This window comes from Galeopterus variegatus, unplaced genomic scaffold (genome assembly GCF_000696425.1).
Source record: "Galeopterus variegatus unplaced genomic scaffold, G_variegatus-3.0.2 Scaffold844, whole genome shotgun sequence".
Lineage (NCBI taxonomy): Eukaryota > Metazoa > Chordata > Mammalia > Dermoptera > Cynocephalidae > Galeopterus > Galeopterus variegatus.
In genome coordinates this window covers 453,062-453,776 of record NW_007726955.1, presented here as the reverse complement: position 1 = coordinate 453,776, position 715 = coordinate 453,062, and positions in this window count along the sequence as shown.

Below are 715 nucleotides of genomic sequence, written 5' to 3'. Positions count from 1 at the left end.
TGTGAAGGTGCAAGAGGCAAGAGGATGTAAGAAAAGCGGTGACAGTTCTGAGTCCTGGCCACTTCTCAGCCAGCCTGGTATGGGGAAGGGAGTGGCTGCAGCACAAGGATTTAAGCTAGAAAAAGCCCCAGTGGTACCCTTTTCACAAAACTGCTTAGAGTCAGCAAGGGACAGGACAGCTTTGGAGCATATCATAACAGCCCACAGGCCATAAAGACCACAGACAGAATTCCCCTGGGCCTGTATAGCAGTGGGCAGTCACAGCCGACTGGAGAAAGAAACCACCCAGAGGCCAGCGAGTTACCATGAGGGATGAGTACATGGCCTATCTCATGGGAAGGAGCTTAAGTACAGGAGAAAGCCATATATCATGCAGCATGGGTAGCTGGCCTCAGTGGAAATCAGTCAGGGCACAGTCTGCAGGAAAGACTCAATTCTGGGGACTGGCCCATTAGCTCAGTTGGTTAGAACATAGTGTTATAACACAAAAGCCAAGGGTTTGGATCCCTGTACCAGCCAGCCACCAAAAATAAATAAATAAATAAAATAATAAACTTAAAAAAAAAACACCTCAGTCCCAAGCCAGAATTTCCACACAGCCCAGACTCAGAAGTGATAAACACGAACAATCAAAATCCTATTTGCATAAAAACCCTTCCCCAGAGAATCAGCAGCAAAACATCAATTAAGCTAAAGCACAGAGCTCAAGTTCTGG